The sequence below is a fragment of the Ambystoma mexicanum genome, chromosome 2p, assembly GCF_040938575.1.
Source record: "Ambystoma mexicanum isolate Mex_15411 chromosome 2p, UKY_AmexF1_1, whole genome shotgun sequence".
Classification (NCBI taxonomy): Eukaryota; Metazoa; Chordata; class Amphibia; order Caudata; family Ambystomatidae; genus Ambystoma; species Ambystoma mexicanum.
In genome coordinates this window covers 1,452,070,484-1,452,089,274 of record NC_090923.1, presented here as the reverse complement: position 1 = coordinate 1,452,089,274, position 18,791 = coordinate 1,452,070,484, and the positions used below count along the sequence as shown (strand labels likewise).

The window sequence follows — 18,791 nt, the reverse complement described above, 5'->3', positions numbered from 1 at the left end:
GAACACTACAAACAACTATGACTACAGGTATTGGCAACCCAACCTTTGGTATAAGCTTGTACTACACAGTTTTGGTAGCGTGTTGAGCAGCCAGGCTTATCTCAAGTGGGGAAATGTGAGCTGTAGTGGAGTTACACAAAGATTCGGTTGCAGGTATTCAAATAAACTCTTACACAAGGTTTCTTGCATAAACAATTATTTATGTATCAGTCAGTTATAAAGCCTTGTTTAGAAGGGATCAATATGCTAGTAACACACAAATACACTTCAATACTGTACACTCTGAGTTTCTGGATCAGACAGACAAGACCCTTTTGGAATGGTCCACAGACACAACCTATACCCACAGGTGACTTCAGTAACAAGGGTGCTGGGGACATTAATATCTTACTGTTGGCATTCAAAACACTTGATAAAAGGCAAAGGTGATTAGAACACAAGAGATCATCAATATTCTTAAGCAGGGCAAATACTTTTAGATTCCAATAGAATAGTGATTCAATTCAATAGGCTAAGCCAAAGTCAATGGGCAAAAGTCTTTGTATAGGATGCAGCACTTCAGGTAAGTAAATGGAAAAGTCTTTGCACAAGTTCTTAGGAGTCTTTGATAAAAAGAAGAATCAAATGTAGGGCCACAAGCTGATTAGACTTGTTAGTTGCAGAAGTTACAAGCACTTCCACAGTAAGTGGTAACTTCTCTTAGACTTCTTTTACAGTACCTTGGTAAAGAAGAAAAGACGCAGCTGATGACTGCTGTTCCTGTGCAGCTCTGCAGAGCTCACTGCTCCTGGGCCTCAGTCGTGGGGACAAGAGCGACCGTTGTAACGGTTCAAGCAAACTTTGGAATTACTTTTTAGAATCAAGAAAGCTGGTGAATACTCTTTGGAGATGCTAATAACTTTCTCCTGCACCCCGGATTGTATTGCATTAATATATCACACCAATATACTTTTCAGATTCTGAATTTCAGGAAGGAAGAGTTAAGGAAAATGTAAAGATTAGAACAGTTTCTTAAAATGTGGGGACAACTGAATCCTCCAATGAAATGTAGGTAAGCCTTCCCAGCAGTAACAGTATTCAACAAGCTACACCTTATAGAGGGACAAGCAATGCCAAAGTCAATGGATTCAGAAAGGTGCCTTTAGGGAGCCAGGACAGCCACAGTTATTAGGACAAAGTCTATAGTTCGGATACACTTCTTGGATAAAGTATTTCACAAAGTTAGAAAGGTCAAAGGAAATCACTGAAGACACACACGCTGATAGGCCTGTGCAAAGGGGAGTTGAAATCAACTCAGAAAGTTAAGCAAGTGCAACTCTCAAGTGAGACAGCATGACTTAAGGCAAGAAGGTAAGTACCCATGTTAGGGAGAATTCTCATAAATGTGCAAATTCCCACTACCCTAGAGCCCTCCAGCTCTATTGCTAAACTTTGGGACTTTGAACTTTTTAATTCTCTTTGTTTTTTGTGTTTATTTCTTTCGGTTATGGAGTTTTAGACAACTCCATAGGCATCATCTTTTCATTTGTGTCACAGAGCACCCTCAGTGCAGTTACACAGGGGAAGCCTTTTAGGCTGTCCCAAGGTTTAAATACCTCCTCTGGGATAAACTACTGTTTCCCAGAGAAAGTAAAGTGAAATTGACTTTACTAGTCTTTTCAAATTCCTAAACCCAGCACACCCTATCTTACAATAGAGTGCTAGAGGGGTTACTTAGTATCCCCTATGTCTAGAAACTCGTGTAGCAGTCAAATGCTACCCTTTCCTCTCGAAATGGCTGGTGTCAGTGGTTTTACAACAAACTGCCATGATTTTTCCCGACCGCGAACACCGGTAGCGTTAAATCACAGGAGCCATGTTTTTCAAGATGGCGTCTGAGCCCCCTTTGTTTAAACAGGTCCTGGTCTTTTTTTTGCCATTTCCTTGTGGAACGGTCCTTCTAGAGTTTGTCTCTGTGCGCCAAACCAGTTTTGGTCCCTTTGTTCCTACGCCTTTGGCGGGCTTCAGGACCGAAGACCGCCTCTGGCGCCAGAGTGTCTGGGTGGGCAGGAAGTGAGGGAGGTGCCCAAAACTCCCTGTGCTTAGTCTCCTAGGAGACCCAAATGCACTCTTGCGTGATTGGCTGGCTAACTATCTGGCAAAGACAGCCACCCTGCTGGGTGAGTGGCAGCTAGGCTGGAATGAATGAGAGGAAACTGAATAAAAGCCGAGTCTCTTGGCTTGGAAGGCAGAGTCGACCACTGGAACGAAAGAACCGAAGACGAACTGGAAGAGGACGGCTGCTGCAAATAATGGACCGCTGGTTTAGTTTAGTTTATTTATTTGTATAGTGCAACAAAACCTTGGGGTAACTGGGCGCATTGAACTTATTGAGCAGCAAATTACAGAAAGTTACATAGCAGTGAGAAACAGAGGACTATGATAAATACAATAAATAATGTGTGGGATCAGTTTACAGAGTGGTCGAAGTCAGTAGATAGCAGTTGTTATTAACACAAGAGAAAAGGTTACACTGTGGTCCGGCGAAGCCCTGCTGCAGGTCCGAATCGCCAAGTTAATCTCGATAGAGAAGCCCTTCAAGGACGACTTCTCCCTTTGAGTTGGTGGGACCAATCAACTCGACCCGTAGGCCACCTGGATACCATTCTCGTAGCTTGTTGTATTTTCCTCAGAGTGCTGCAGGAAACCGAATAACCAGAGAGAGGGACACCAGTTTGTGTGCTTGTCAACAGCTACCGGAATGGAAGATTTGCCTTTGCCAGCTTTTTGACCAGTCCCTCGTGCAGTGCAGGAGTCCCCTGACGTCCTCTCTCTTGTCCCCACGACTGAGGCTCAGGAACAGCGCAATCTGCAAGAACTGCCAGGAACAGACGTCTTCAGCTGCATCTTTTTCTTTATTGTAAGGTACTGTGAAAACCCGACCGAGAGAATTTACCTCTCACTGCGAAAGTGCTCGAAGCTTTGGCAACTTGCAGGCCTAGTCAGCTTGTGACCCAAAATGTGAATCTTTCTTTTACAAACTACTTCTGAGAACCGTGGCAAAGACCTTTCCGTTTAACTACTAGAATGGCCTATCCTATACAAGACATTGGCCCATTGACCTAGGCCTAACCTATTGCATTGAATGGACTCCTCTGACAAACTCAAACTATTTGCACTGTCTAAGAGTAACTGTAATATTCTTTTTATTAACCTATGCCTTTTTGCTCCTACTTCAAAAGCTCTGAATGCCATTTTGCTCCTCCTTCAAAGTAGTTTAAATGCCTCAGAAACCTATAGTTTGAAGTACTGAAGTATATTTTTGTGTGATATAGATTGCCTCCTTCTAGTGAATGTTTTATAACTGACTGTGAAATAAATTAATAAGTGTTTTACCAAGAAACCTTGAGTGTAAGAGTCTATTTGAATACTTGTAATTATAGACCTCTCTGTAACATCCTTACAGCTCACATTCCCTCTTGAGATAAGCCTGGCTACCCAGAAATGCTACCCCAAAACTGTGTAGTACAGACTTGTACCAAAGGTTGGTTTTGCTTACACCTGTATTCCTAGTTGTGTGTAGTGGTCCCAAAGGGAACTGCATACAAACTTTGCCTAACACTGGTGGCAGGCGGTGACGATACATTGTATAGTTGTTACATTGAGAGTTCTGCTTACCTTTGTTCAAATAGTAACCTTCACAAGGCTAAGCACCACTAGAAAAGTAATGTTTATCATGCCTGATATAGATAACTTCAGAGAGAAAGCCCTGATCATTCTAAAAGTAGATCAACTGAAAGATATTTGTAAGGTCAGGTCTCTCTCTGTTAAAGGCAAGAAAAATGAATTGATTGAAAGATTGTTGGATTTTCAAAGTCTGAGAAGTCGGCCTGCTACACCTACTCCCTCAGCAAATGTTGATGAGGATGATAATGATTCAGAGTCTAACTCTAATGTTATTGAGGAGCAAGAAGAGTTAGAGGAGTCTCAGGACTTGAGCCCCCGCTGCACCTCAACAAGCTCTTGGGCCTCAACCTTTAGCCACAGGGATCCTACCAAGTCCAATACTGAGTCCAGAATGTGTCCGTCTTGAAAAAATGAGACTTGGGTTAGAGTTCAAAAGAATACAAATGCAAACTGACAGTAAACATCAAGAAATCAGACTCAGACAAATGGAAATGAATCATGCTCTTGAAATGAAGAAATCGTCTCTTGAAAATGTTTCTATCCCAGAGTCTTCTAGGTCTTCCAGTCCGAAGACCTAGCATGCGTAAAGAAGCTGTGTGTATGTATGAGGTGAGACTTGATATTTTAGATTGGTTGGCGGCTTTTGAACATAACTATGGGATTCAGGGTTTCACAGGGAATCAGTTGATTCCTTGGCTTTTGTCTAGGCTCCCCCAGGTTGCAACTGATGCTGTAATGGAGGTGGGGGAACTTGAAAGATTGGAGTATGAAAATGTGAAGCTAGCTTTGATGGCTAGATTTGGGAAAACTCCTTCCCAGTACCTTAAAAGGTTTAGGACCCTCAAAATGCATGATGGTACTCCTTGGGATACCTGGGTGTGTGAATGTTGAAAAACTTAGGTGGTTGGGTAAAGGGTTACAGAATTATCACTTTTGAAGGAATGAGGAATCTATTATGATGCCTGCTCTCCTGAGCTGAGACAGCACTTGGCTGACTCTAAGGAAATTGATCCAAAGAAGTTAGCAAAGGCTGCTGACTTGTGGGTTGCCAACAGGGCCACTCACAAGGATCCTGGGGCAACTCAGAAGAAGGATGATGGGAAAAAGCAGAGGAAAGATGGCAAAGAGAATTCTAATACCGCCAATCTAAAAGAGGGCCCCAAATGTAAGAAGGGTAAGCCACAAGGGAAACCAAATCAGGCCAGTGAAACCTCTGGTGCCAAACCAGAGGGAGGTCAGCAGAAACCCCCATTTGTCAAAACATTTGGAAAATGTTATGCTTTTGGGTCTACTGACCATGTGAAAGGGGATCCCAGATGCAAGGGTAAACCTTCAGGGATCCACATTGTCTCTGTAGCCTTCTCCCCAGAGGAAGAAGTATATATGGCAAGTGGTAACTTTCAAGTACTGACTGAAGACCGCATTGGAGTCTCTGCCAGAGTTTATTTAGTGTCCCTGGGTCTGTGGCAACAGCAGAATTTAGATGTCTATAATTCAATTCCAGATAACACCAAAGAATATTACAAGGACAGTGTACTTGTAAATGGTCAGGAGACTCCTGCCATTAGAGACACTGGGGCCAGCATTACAGTAGTGGATGAATCTTTTTTCAAGGCTGAGGATGTTGCTAAGGCACCCAAAAGCCTCACTAAACTTGCTAGAGGCCCTGTACAAATACTTCCTAGATAACCCGCTCTCATCCAGTCCAACAACATGACTGTCAAGATACCTGTTAGTGTAGAAAGTGAGGGGCCTGAGAGAGTCCTGTTGGGGAATGACTTAAAAACTCTTGGAGTTGTATCAAGCACCCCCAGGCCTCCCAGCAAAAGGAAACAGGAGAAGACGAGGAGGGGCAGGGAGAGTACCTTAGATGGCTCTCCAGAGGATGTTACAGAGAAATCTATAACACCTAGCTCACAGGAATTACTAACTGCTATTTCAAAGAAGAATGAGACAAAGGGGAAATCCAAGATCTCAAAGAAAAGGTCAGAAAGCACTCCTGTGCCACCAACAAGGACATCCCCGAGGGGACTATCCAAAGTCACACCTGTGACTACTCCACCAGCTGAGGCTGAGTGTGAAGAACAACCAGGAAAGGTTTTATCAGCTGCTGAAGATTCAGAGCTGGAAGAAGACCTTACCCCTGTTGGAGATCTGGATCCTAAAGACCATCTTGAGCTGCAGTCTTTACTGGCAGAAGGTGGCCCCTGTAGGGCAGACTTCAGCAAAGGTCAAAGGAAGTGCCCTACTCTTGAAGGTCTTCGCCATCAGGCACCTTCCCAGCTGGATGGGCAAGAGCCAGGGAAGCATAGGTTGTACTGGGAAGATGGCCTTTTCTACAGTGAACCAACTGAGTCTATCCCAGGCGACTACAGAAGACATGTAGTGCCTCTAGAGACAAGACACCAGTTCCTACAGTTAGCCCATGAGATTCCTTTGAATGGTCACTTGAGTTTCAAGAAGACCAAGGAAAGTCTTTCTCTGTATTTCTACTGACCTTAGTTGGGGTCTGATGTAGATAAAGTCTGTAGGAGCTGTCACACTTGTCAGATCTCTGGCAAGAGTGGAGACAAGAATGTGGCACCTTTGGTGCCCCTACCAGTGGTGGGAGTCCCTTTTAAGAGGGTAGGAATCGACATTGTTAGTCCCTTAAACCCTCCAACCTCTTCAGGCAATCAAACTATATTGGTTGTAGTAGACCATGCTACTAGGTATCCTGAAGCTATACCTATGAGGACTATTACAGCTCAGACTGTTGCTAAGTCCCTACTTGGTATTTTTATCAGGGTAGGTTTTCCTAAGGAAGTCATCTCTGGCAGGGGATCAAACTTTATGTCCCACTACATGCAGGCCATGTGGAAAAACTGTAGAGTGACTTACAAGTTCTCAACTGCCTACCATCCCCAGGCGAATGGATTAGTAGAGAGCTTTAACCGTACTATAAAGAGCATGATAGATGCCTTAGAAGAACTCCTTAGAAGAAAGTGGGACCTTCTACTGCCATGCCTTCTCTTTGCTTATAGAGAAGTCCCTCAGGAGGGAGTTGGATTTAGTCCCTTTGAGCTTTAGAGGTCTGTTGGCCCTAATTAAGGAGGGGTTGGAGAGTGCTCCTTCTCCCAAGCCAGTGAGAGTCACTGACTATGTGGTAAGTCTCCGGGGAGAATGACACACATGATGACAGAAGCATCTGATAACTTAAAAGCAGGTGAGGCTCTTGTGAAGCATTGGCATGACCAGAAGGGCAACATGGTTGAGTTTACTCAAGACCAGCAAGTTTTAGTTATGGTTCCTACAAGGCAGAGGGAGAGGGCCTTACAGGACAAATGGATAGGACCCTTCAAGGTTGTGGGAAAAATGGAGAGGTCAACTATCTGGTGGACTTAGGCAATCCTAAGGAGGCCCCCAGGGGTTTTCACACCAACCGTCTAAAAGCCTGTGTCTCAAGACCAGAAGTGGGAGCTTTGCTTCTAGCTTCAGCTCAAGAGGAGGAAGAGAGTGAACCTCTACCTGATATCCTCAGGTGACAACCTTTAGATGAGAAAATAGAAGGAGTTAATCTCTCTTCTATTCTGACACTGGAACAACAGGAGGAGTGCAGGTTTCTGTTAAATCAGTTTGCCTCCCTGTTTTCACTATCACCAGGCTTGACCCCTTGGGACCAGCATGATATTCTCACTGGTGGCTGTTTACCTGTTAAAAGCAGAGGTTACAAGATATGAGATAATGTCACAAGCCACATAAAGGAAGAGGTCAACAAGATGCTTGATCGTGGGGTAATAGAACCCTCTACCAGTTCATGGTCTAGTCCAATTGTACTAGTGCCAAAGGCAGGATCCAAGGAGTTGAGATTCTGTGTGGACTATAGAGCTCTAAATGCAGTCACATCCTTTACCTAGGACAGATGATCTGATGGACAAATTTGGTTCAGCCAAGTACCACAGTACATGTGACCTAACGTCAGGCTATTGGCAAATAGGCCTGACAGACCATGCCAATGAGAAAACTGCATTTTCAACCCCAGCAGGCCTCTACCAGTTTAAGGTAATGCCTTTTGGATTATAGAATGCACCTGCCACATTCCAAAACCTACTTGGATGACATTGCAGTGTTAAGCCCTACTTCCTACTTGGAAAGAACATGTTGACCGCTTAGGTTATGTTTTGCAGGCTATTGAGCAGGCTCATTTGGCCATAAAGGCAAGTAAATATCAAATTGATCAGAGCAAAGTGGTCTACCTTGGACATGAGGTAGGAGGAGGTGAAATAAGGCCATTGCCTAGCAAAGTACAAGCTCTACAGGAATGGGCCACCCCTACTACTCAAACCCAAGTGAGAGCCTTTCCTTTTTAGGTCTTATTAGTTATTATAGGAACTTCATAGAGAACTATGGGTCCATAGCTTCTCCCTTGAATGTGGTCTCCTCACCCACATTTCCTAAAAATGTCAGATGGAATGAGGAGTGCAACAAGGCATTTCAAGGACTTAAGAAAGCCCTTTGTCAAGCTCCAGTCTTAAGAGCTCCTGACTACAGCCAAACCTTTATTGTGCAAACAGATGCTTCCAATGCAGGTATAGGTGCAGTTCTGAGTCAGCTGGATGAGAAAGGTAGGGAGCACCCCATCTGCTTCATCAGCAGGAAGCTGAAGGAACCAGAAACAAGATGGGAACCCATTGAAAGAGAATGTTTTGCTATTGTGTGGTCACTGAATAAGTTTAGACCATACTTGTATGGATCTACTTTTGTGATTAAGACTGACCACCAACCCTTGAGATGGTTAATCCAGATGAAGGGGGGAAATCCTAAATTGTTAAGATGGTCAATCAGCCTACAGGGGTTTGATTGTACCATTGAACACAGGTCAGGGTGTAATCACCAAAATGCTGATGGTCTCTCCAGAATGTTTGACCAACTAGAGTAAGGAGATCCATCCAGGGGTGGATTAAATCCTTCTGTCCCTTAGTCTGGGGGGGATGAGTGTTAGGGAGAATTCTCATAAATGTACTCATTCCCTCTCCCTTAGAGACCCCCAGCAACTTTGCTGGATTTTGAGGACTTGTTTCTTTTAACTGGAAAGAGTGTGAGCCTTTGTTCCCACTCTTTCATGTATTTTGATGTGTGTTTTACACTTGTGTTGTTTAATTATGGAGATTTAGATAACTCCATAGGCATTATCTTTTCATGTGTTTTACACAGCACCCTCCGTGCAGTGACACAGGGATGTCTTTTAGACTTCCCAAAGGTTTAATACCTTCTCTGGGATACACTTCTGTTTCCCAGAGAATGTAAAGTGAAATTGACTTTACTAGTCTTTCCAAATTCCTAGACCCAGCACACACCATCTTACAATGGAGTGCTGGAGGGGTTACATAGTATACCCTGTGTCTAAATACTCATGTAGCAGTCAAATGCTACCCTTTCCTATTAAACAAGGCTGGAGCAGTCGTTTTAAAACAAACTACCATGATTTTCCCCGACCGCGAACACCGGTAGCTAAAAATCACGGGAGCCATGTCTTTCAAGATGGTGCCTTAAGCCCCTTTGTTTAAACAGGTCCCGATCTTCTTTTTTTGCCATTTCGTTTTGGAAAGGTCCTTCTAGTATTTGTCTCTGCGCGCAAAACTAGGTTTGGTCCCTTTGTTCGTATGCCTTTGGCGGGCTTCAGGACTGAAGACTGACTCTGGCGTCTGAGTGTCTGGGCTGGATAGGAAGTGAGGGAGGTGCCCGAAACACCCTGTGCTTAGTCTCCTAGGAGACCCAAATGCACTCTGGCGTGATTGGCTGGCTGACTGTCCGGCAAGGACAGCCACCCTGCTGGGTCAGTGACAGCTAGGCTGGAATGAAAGGGAGAGAACCGTTTAAAAGGAGAGTCTCTTGGACTGGAAAGCAGAGTCGACCACTGGAACGAAAGAACCGAAGAAGAGCTGGAAGAGGACAGCTGCTGCAACTCCTGGACCGTTGGTTTTTCCGGTGAAGCCCTGCTGCAGGTCCGAGTTGCCAAGTCCATCTCAACAGAGAAGCCCCTTCGAGGACGACTTCTCCCTTTGAGTTGGTGGGACCAATCAACTTGTAAGCCACCTGGATACCATTCTCAAGGCTGGTTAGGATTAACCAGGGAGAGGGACACCAGCTTGTGTTCTTGAATTACAGATACTGGATCTGAAGTGACTCCATTTTGTTTGCGTTTTCCGACGATCCCGTGCAGTGCAGGAGTCCCCCGACATCCTCCCTCTTGTCCCCATGACTGAGGCTCAGGAACAGTGAGATCTGCAGGAACTGCCAGGAACCACCGACTTCAGCTGCAATTGTTTCTTCATACTAAGGTACTGTGCCAACCCGATTGAGAGAACGCCACTCTTGCGGTGAAAGTTTGTGAAAACTTTGCCAACTTGCAGGCTTAATCAGCTTGTGATCCAACATATGATTCTTTTTTGCCTACACTACTTCTGAGAACTTTTGCAAAGGCTTGATACCAGATCTGCTCTTTCCTATCCAGAACACTAGCCCATCGACATTGGCCTAGGCATATTGACTTGAATTGAACTCTTCAAATGAAGTCCAACGTATTCCACATCTTTAACATGTAATGTCCACAGCTGTGCACTTCGGAAACTTTTTCGGCAGAGGGCGTCCTGCGTCGATGACGTCTGGTTGATGTCCCTCGAAGGCCTCCGTCGAGGGCGACGTCACCGGATGTTATATAATAAATAGGATGCACGCGCCGTAGACTCAGTTCCGTTTTTTCCACAAACGTGTTTGCTTCGAGAACTCAGCGCGCTTCGTGTGTTTCATGGTAGTGATGTCTTCTTCTTCGACCCCTCCAGCTCCGCGGTCTGGCTTTAAGACTTGCCGGGACTACAAGTCTAAAATGTCGATCACCGACCCGCATCGCATTTGTTTGTGGTCCCTGGGTGAGAGTCACGACTCTGACGACTGTTCAAAATGCCAGTCGGTGACTGCCAAGGCCTTGCAGGAGCGTAAGGGGAAGCTTCAGGTGCGTAGGGGTTCTAAACCCAGTAAATCCCGAAAATCTAAATGGTCCAAGAGGGTTTCCACCGACGACTCGAGAGGCGATTCTCCGCGTCAGGAGGAGGCCCAGGGATCTCGGTCCCGGAGTGGTTCCCGCCATTCTTCTTCCTCGTCCCGGCATTCTAGGAAGCTCCATCACCGGTCGCCTTCCCCGTCCTCCTCCTCGGATTGCGCCGCAAGGAAAGTGGCATGCCCAACGAAGTCCTCGACTCCGGAGGAATGGGCTGCCTTTAAGGAACAGATGTTGGCAATTTTTCAATCGCAAGGCACGGTTCCGGTTGTGCCTTCTGATGAAGCCAGCCAGGAAGAGTCTCGTACCGTGGCTCGCACGTCTTGGGCCCGGGCACTCAACGTGACTCGAATCGGGAACCTTTGAGGTCCTGTTCAGTCAAGGCTCAGGGTATTCGTAAGAGACGTGCTTCCAGGTCTCGGTCCTCGTCCCCAGCGAGACCGCAGAAACCTGCTAAGGGCTCGAAGCTTGCGTCGACTCAGTCAGCGCCGTGTCCATCGGATTCGGACATCAAGGCTTTGCCTTCTTATCAGCCCTCGGCGCCGTTGGTGCCATGGTCTACGTTGACGCCGAAGCCTTCGTCGCTCTTGATGCCGAAGCTGTCAATGCTCTCGGCGTCGAACCCTTTGGCAGTCACCAGAATCTCTTCCGGCTGTTAACAAATCGTTGACAAAGAAGTACTGCCCTTCTGTTAGAGACCCCAGCTACTTATCCACTCACCCCACTTCCGAGAGTTTGGTGGTTCAGGCGGCTACGGCCACCTTGAGGCAGGCGGCGTACTCTACCATCCCTCCTGATAGGGACGGCAAACGCTTCGACGGTTGGGCTTGCAAGGTATTTTCTGCAGGGAGTATGGCGTTGAAATCAGCCAACTCCACTTGTGCCTTAGCAAGGTTTTCACACACTCTGTGGAACTGTGTTTCTCTAGCGCTGAGCATATTCCCGAGGCGGCAGACAGGGATGGGTTTCTTGCTCTCGTGCAAGATGTGTGAATCCCTTCAGTCGTGTTTGGATACGGCCGACAGTGTTAGCCGTTCCATGGCTGCGAGCACCGTTATACGCAGATTTGCATGGTTGCGGAAGTCGGGTTTTGCCCCGGATGTGCAAGCCCATCTTTTGAACATGCCCATTGATGGCGCACATTTATTTGGCAACAAGGCTGACGAGAGCCTTGAGAGGTTGCAGACCTCGAAAGCTGCAGTGAAATCTTTAAGCGCAGTTGTGAGTCAACCTCCGCCTTTTCGTCCAAGGGGACAGCAGTGGAGGGGAGGTTCTTTTCATTACTACTCCTCCTTTGGTAGAACGAGAGTGGCCGTCAGTCAAAGGGGTCAGCGAAAAAGTACCTGTGGTGGTCGGGAAAGTAGAGGTGCCAAAGCCGCTGAGGGAGCTGCCTCTTTGCCTTCCCATGGTTCGCCGGTTGGGGGCAGACTGTCTCAGCATCTCGAATAGTGGCGAGCCATTACTTCGGATGTGTAACGCTCACCTGATTCTCGCAGAGGCGCCGGTCTTGACTGGGCGACTACCGTATCTTCAAAGGTGATGTGTAGCACCCGGTTGGCTCTTTGGGCTGGACCTCTGTGCACTGTATGCCTGACGTGTAGAGTAAGATGTCTTAGGTAAGTGAATGCCGAGCTCTCCATCTGCCTCGGGGCAGGGTGCTGTAACCAGTTCTTCACTGGATAGGTAGCGCAGGCCTCTTGACTTCAGAGGACTGCTGTCCGTCGTTTACTGCACGGACGGTAAGTTTCGAGTCATTCAAATGTCTTTAAAGTCTTTAGTAATGATGTCTCTTGTTTTGCAGGGTTCCGGCGATGGCGGATGACGGGCTGAAGTGAGTTGAAGATGGAGCCCGTGTGATGAATAGAAGTGCCTGGAAGCAAGTAAGTAAGCGCTTGTTGCCTGCTTCACTATGCGCTCTAACTGTCTTTTTATTTTGCAGGTACGAGTTCGGAGCGGCTGCAGGGTGCCGGAATACCCACTGGATTAGATGTGGAAAGGAGTAATGGCACGTGAGTATTAAAGTTCCCCAATGTCTTTAAACGCACCTTGTTTTGTCTTTCAGATGCGGGATGCAGCGCCGAACGCCTCCGGAGCGTGCAAAGAGTTGGTAAACTTTTGTCTTTCAGATGCCGGAATGCAGTGTGAAGACCTCCGGAGCGCACGAAGAGTAGGTAAGCCTTTGCCTTTCAGATGCCGGAATGCTAACCTGTTCTTTCTTGTCTTTATAAGTGTTGCTGAAGACTGGATTCAGGATGGTAAGCCTTTGCCTTTCAGATGCCGGAATGCTAACCTGTTCTTTCTTGTCTTTATAGGTGTTGCTGAAGACTGGATTCAGGATGGTAAGCCTTTTTCCTTAGGCCCAGGACCGGATGCAGAAGACACGATGAGCGTTCTGCTGCAGAGGTTGCAGAATAACGCAAAGCAAGATTCATCCACCGGGTGTGGTTTAAATAGCCTCCTGTAGTGCTTAGGTGTCTCCTTCCACAGCCACGCCTAAGTAAGAAAAGAGTTCCTGGTAAGAAAAGAGTTCCTGCCTTCCAGAAGAGTTCCAGTGTTCTGAATCTAGGGAGTGGCTCCAGCCCCACCCAACAGGAAAGGTAGTTCCAAACAGAAGAGGATCAGAGGCTCAACTGGCAGGCAAGTAAGCAGCATGGTCTGCTGAAGGTAAGTCCACCCAAGCATTATGAGCCCGGCGCTTCCAGCGCTGGGACTGGGCATATTTATGAGCCTGGTGCCACTGGCGCCAGGACTGGGTCCAAAAGGTCCCAATTGGGACTGGTTGGCACTCGGAACCTGGGTTATGGATCTGCTTCCAAGGGAGTTGGGAAAACCCTGACCTTTTGGAAGCAGAGATCATGACAGGATGCGTGGGTTCTGGATACTATATCCCACGGCTACTGTTTTCCCTTCCTAAAGCATCCTCACGACAATCCACCGGGGAATTTCTCGTTGAAGCTTCCGGAAAGGTGCCATAGAACTGGTGCCTGTAGCAGAGAGGAACAAGGGATGGTACTCCCCTTTTTTGATCCCAAAGAAAGACAGAAGATTGAGACCCATCCTGGACTTGTGTTGGTTAAACAAACTTCTCAGGAAGGACAAGTTCAAGATGGTCACTCTTTCTCAAGTCCTCTAGGCCCTTCAATTTCAGGATTGGTTCATGTCTCTGGACCTACAGGATGCTTACTTTCATGTGCCGGTTCATCCAAAGCACAAGTACCACCTGAGGTTTGCATCTGGCGACTCACACTTTCAGTTTTAGGTCCTGCCCTTCGGATGGACCTTGCCGCAAGGGTCTTCACCAAACTAATGGTGGTGGTGGCAGCGTATCTCATGCGAGGGGGGGGGATTCACGTCTACCCTTACCTGGATGACTGGCTGATCCATGGGCATTCTCCAGAGCAAGCACTGGATCATCTGAGTCTCGCGTGCCGCTCCCTCCACAGGCTGGGCTTCTCCCTCAATATCAAGAAGTCGCATCTGACACCTTCTCAACAGCTCCAGTACATCGGGGCTGTGTTGGACACGTCCTTGGGGAAATGCTTTCCTCCCAAGATAAGGGCTCATCACATTGTGCAGATAGTGAACAAATTTCAACATGCCCAGAGTCTCCCGGCTTTTGAATTCTTAAGGTTGCTCGGCCTCATGGCATCCTGCATTTTTCTGGTGCCAGAGGCCAGGCTGAGGAGGAGATCCCTGCAATGGATCCTCAAGATGCAGTGGTCGCAGTTCTCAGGCAAGATGTCGGATCCCGTTCAGATTCCAATCTCGGTCTCCCAGGATCTTCTGTGGTGGGCCAACGAAGGTAACCTAATGAAGGGGGAGCCGTTTTGACAACTGTGACCGGCGGTGATGGTAGTGACGGATGCTTCCCTCACAGGATGGGGTGCTCATGCCAACGACTTGACCGCCAGCGGTCGTTGGTCTCCGTCAGAGTCCAAACTCCACATCAATCTGTTGGAGCTGAGGGCCATCAGGCTGGCCCTGAAGGCTTTTCTGCCATCTGTGCGGGGGAAGAGTGTCCTGATCATGATGGACAACACAGTGCCATGCATTACCTCAACAAAAAGGCGGGTTAGGGTCACTCCCTTTGTGCAGAGAGGCAATGCAGTTCTGCTTCTGGGCCATCCAGCAGGGAATTTTGATCTCGGCTGGAGACGAAAATGCGGCGGCGGACTCTCTGAGCAGGTAGAGCACGGTCTCTCACGAGTGGGAGTTGGCTCAGGAAGTCATTCTGGAGATCTTCGCCCTTTGGCGAGAGATTCTGCTCACGGGAATTTCCTCCGAGAGGAGCCTTGGGAGACGCATTCGTAGTGGATTGGTCATTCTCACTGCTGTACGTGTTTCCTCCAGTCTCCGTCATTCCTCAAGTGTTGCGGAGGTTACAGAGGTTCGATTCCCACGTGATCCTCATTGCTCCGGATTGGGCCAGGAGAGCGTGGTACCCGGACCTTCTAGAAATGTCCACCTGCCCCCCACACCCTCTTCCCTTCCAAGAGGTTCTCCATCCAGAGGTCAGAACTCTCAACCTTCACGCTTGGTATCTGAAAGGTTGAGGTATAAGGATTGGTACCTCCCGGATGATGTGATGGAGGTGTTGCTTTCGGCCAGGAGGCCAGCAACAAAATCCCTGTACCGTTGCGGTTGGCGTAAGTTTTGCGACTGGTGCAGAGGACAAAATGTTGATCCTTTTCAGTGTTCCATTCCTATGGTTTTGTCTTTCTTACTTTCTTTGGCCCACAGGGGCCTTCAAGTAGGTACCATTAAGGGTTACCTGGCGGCGCTGTCTATATTTAAGCGTTATTCTGAAGAATGCTCTTACTTTAAGATTCCTTTGGTTTCGCAATTTCTTAAAGGACTGACTAATGTGTTCCCGCCATCCCCTTTCCAGGTGCCGGTTTGGGATTTGAATTTGGTTTTGAAATTTCTAACGGGTGCTCCATTTGAACCTTTGCACTCTTGTCCTTTGAGATTATTGTCCTTCAAGACAGTGTTCTTGGTTGCGGTTACTTCCGCTTGCAGAGTGAGTGAATTGCAGGCACTTTCATCTAAGCCGCCCTTAACTGTGTTCTACAAGGACAGGGTTGTACTACGGGTACGTCCTTCCTTTCAACCTAAGTTAGTTTCTGAATTTCATTTGAGCCAGAATCTGGTTCTTCCTTCTTTCAATCCTCCGCATCCTGGTAAGAAAGAGGAGTGCCTACATAGGTTGGATCCTAGGAGAGCTCTGAGCTTTTATATTTCTAGGATGTCCAGGGTCAGAGTGGATGATCAAATCTTTGTGGGATATGCTGGACACCGATTGGGCCAGGCTGTTACCAAACAGACCTTATCCAGGTGGATTATCCTCACCATTACCGAGTGTTACCGATTGGCGGGTAGGGACCCTCCAGAAGGGTTAAGAGCTCATGACACTAGGGGCGTGGCTACTTCCACCGCCCTCCAACGGGGAGTTCCTGTTAGGAACATTTGTGAGGCAGCCACATGGGCTTCTATCCACACCTTTGTTAAACATTACTCCCTGGATACGATCCATGGCCAAGATATGGCCTTTGGTAAGGCGGTTCTTTATTCCGCCATCTGATTGGGTATTTTTAATTCTTTTCCCTCCATTTTTCTGGTACTGCTTTGGGAGCCTTGTCAGAGATGTGGAATATGTTGGAGGACACAATCGAAGAACAAGTTACTTACCAACTGGTAACGTTCTTTCGATTGCATGTTCCAACGTATTCCACATCGCCCTCCCAGCCTGCCCCTCTGGAGAATTTCCTATGCGATTGCAGCTTACATTTCCGCAAGGCTATTTGCAGTCAAGCAGGCATTGGATTGGTGCCACATGTTATGGTTGAAAAACAAACTGAGGCTACGGGCGCCGTGCGTCCTATTTATAACATTCGACAGAGGCCTTCGAGGGACATTGACCCGACGTCATCGACGCAGGACGCCCTTTGCCGAAAAAGATCCCGAAGTGCACAGCTGTGGACATTACACGTTAAAGATGTAGAATACGTTGGAGGACCATCCTATTGAAACAACGATACCAGTTGGTAAGTAACTTGTTCTTCTGGTGAACTGAAACTATTTGCACTGTAACAAATATATGTGATCTGTTCTACTTACCTTATGCCTTTTGCTCACTTCTAAGTAACTGAACTGCCATTTGGCTCCTATTTCAGGGGAGCTCAAACTGTCTCAAAAACTTAGTTTTGCATTGGAGTGTATTGGTATATAATGGTAAGTTGCCTCCTTCTAGTGAAATGTTTTCTAAATGATTGTGTAATAAATTAATAAGTGTTTTTACCAAGAAACCTTGAGTATAAGTGTCTACTTGAACCACTGTGATTGAAAAACCTCTGTGTAATAACTGGTACTGCTCACATTCACTCTTGAGATAAGCCTGGCTGCTCAGCTCACTACCACAAAATGGTACAGACTTATACCAAAGGTTGGTTTTGCTAACACATGTAGTACTAATTGTATGTGGTGATCCCAGAGGGTTCTGCATGCAATTCTGCCTAACACTCTGAGTGGGAACCTTTTTCCACACTCACAGAATCTTTTACTCTTTTTATGGGTGCCATTTTTAGACTCTCCATAGTGTCTTTTAAAAGTTATCCTCTGACAAGTTTTTGGCAATAAGTGCCTATTGTTGCTGGGTCGCCCTTTGGGCTCCCCTTTTAACTTTCTCTGGCTAACCCTGAGAGAACTACAGTTCCCAAGAGTAGAAAGGATCTTTGGATCTCTTTTACAATTTATTAAGTGAAACCAGCACACTCCACCTTATGTGGAGTGTTGCGGAGATGCAATGTATCCCCTTTCACCCTAAAACTAACAATTCTGTTACAGGGACAAGCTTACCTTCAATGGCTGGTGGCAGTGATACCTTTTATTAATTCGGTGCACCTTTACAGTGGGCTGTTTGCACAGTTCTGGTAAAGAAACCCATGGATGCACATTTTACCAAAATGGCCTGTCTTCTTTTTCCGCCATTTTAGTGTTTCTTGTCCATCATTCTTCCTTCTCCTGATACCTAGGGCAGGAAATTCCTTTGTGGGATTTCTATCTTCGGCGGGAGTCCAAAGCTCCACAGCCCTTTGTCTTCCTACTTGCCTGGATGGTGACAAATCTCAGTGGGGGGGGCTGGCTGTCGTGATTGGACAACCAGACCGCCCCTTGTTGGAAAATGCAGGGAGAGAATGCAGAAGTTGTGCTGTAGTTCCTGTTAAATACTCTGAACCTGGAGGCTGAAGGCAAGTTGACCACTGGAACCAAAACCGAAGAGGATGATGAAGGAAAAGCAGCTCAGACGATTTCCAGCGACCAGAGAACCTGCTTAGTAACTTGAGCCTGCTGTAGCCCTTCCTTCCAATCGACCTCGGGATCCTGAAACGGACGGCCCGACCCAGAGCCTGGTCAGACCCACTAAACTCAAGAAGACCTGCATTTTGACCCATCCCACGTCATGTGGCGACCTTGTGGGGCTGGAATACCCCAATACCCTGGGACCTCAAGCCATCTGGCGGTGCATGCTTTTCCGAAGTCCGAATTGCGCTTAAACCTTGTGGGCATCCTGCTGGAACTCCAGAGACACGATTCAAGTCCGGAAAAGTCCCCTCACCAGAGTGCTCGACCTTTGTAACAATGAGAATCTGACCAGCAACATTCGTTCTACATCAGTGCGGTTTGAAAGGTGCTGAAACCACAAAGAGCTGCGGAATCTAAGAAAATCCGTAGCTGACGAAGCCCTCTCCCAGGTACTGCCGCAGGCGCCTGCCAGAAGTCCTCATTCTTGTCCCCACAATTGAAGCACAGGAACAATGTTCTGCTTGGCTGTAGCAAGTAGGAATCCAGCTGAAACACTTCCTTCAAACCATAGGTACTTTGGCGGCTTGGGGTACTTACCTTATTGCCATAAGACGTGCTTTCTCACCTGAGAAGTTCATTGGCCTACCTTTTTGAGTTTTGATTTAAACTACCCTTGCACTGGCTTAACAGCTTGTGTTTGTTCAGAGTTTCTTGAACTATCTGACTTTATGAAAGACTTTGTCCAAGAAGAAGTGCGTTAGGCAAGATTGTATGCAGTACCCTGTGG

At 47.0% G+C, this 18,791-nt stretch overlaps 1 protein-coding gene across 6 annotated transcripts in view; it reads left to right on the top strand.

The window, feature by feature from the left end:
- The window catches only part of SMARCD3 (SWI/SNF related BAF chromatin remodeling complex subunit D3), a 764,638-nt gene that overhangs the window by 663,774 nt on the left and 82,073 nt on the right, over positions 1–18,791 (top strand). The window lies entirely within an intron of this gene.